This window comes from Bison bison, unplaced genomic scaffold (assembly GCF_000754665.1).
Source record: "Bison bison bison isolate TAMUID 2011002044 unplaced genomic scaffold, Bison_UMD1.0 scf7180017864324, whole genome shotgun sequence".
NCBI lineage: Eukaryota > Metazoa > Chordata > Mammalia > Artiodactyla > Bovidae > Bison > Bison bison.
In genome coordinates this window covers 362777-363410 of record NW_011494896.1, presented here as the reverse complement: position 1 = coordinate 363410, position 634 = coordinate 362777, and positions in this window count along the sequence as shown.

The window sequence follows — 634 nt, the reverse complement described above, 5'->3', positions numbered from 1 at the left end:
AAAATAAACTCTGTCACTGCTTCTACTTTTCCCCCTTCTATTTGCCATGAAGTGATGGGACCAGATGCCATGCTTAGTTTTTTGAATGTTGAGTTTCAAGCCAGCTTTTTCACTCTCCTCTTTCATCCCAATCAAGAGGCTCTTCTCCTCTTCACTTTCTGTCATTAGAGTGGCATCATCTGCATATCTGAGGTTGTTGATATTTCTCCTGGAAATCTTGATTCCAGCTTGTGATTCATCCAGCCTGGCATTTTGCATGATGTACTCTGCATAGAAGTTCAATAAGCAAAGTAACAATATATAACCTTTTCATACTCCTTTCCTAATTTTGAACCAGTCAGTTGTTCCATGTAAGGTTCTAACTGTTGCTTCTTGATCCACACACAGATTTTTCAGGAGACAGGTAAGGAGGTCTGATATTCCCATCTCTTTAAGAATCTTCCAAAGTTTGTTGTGATCCACACAGTCAAAGACTTTGGCATAGTCAATGAAACAGAAGTAGATGTTTTTCTGGAATTCCCTTGTTTCCTCTATGATATAAAGAACATTGGCAATTTGATCTTTGGTTCCTCTGCCTTTTGTAAATCCAACTTGTACATCTAGAAGTTCTCAGTTCACATACTGCTGAAGCCTA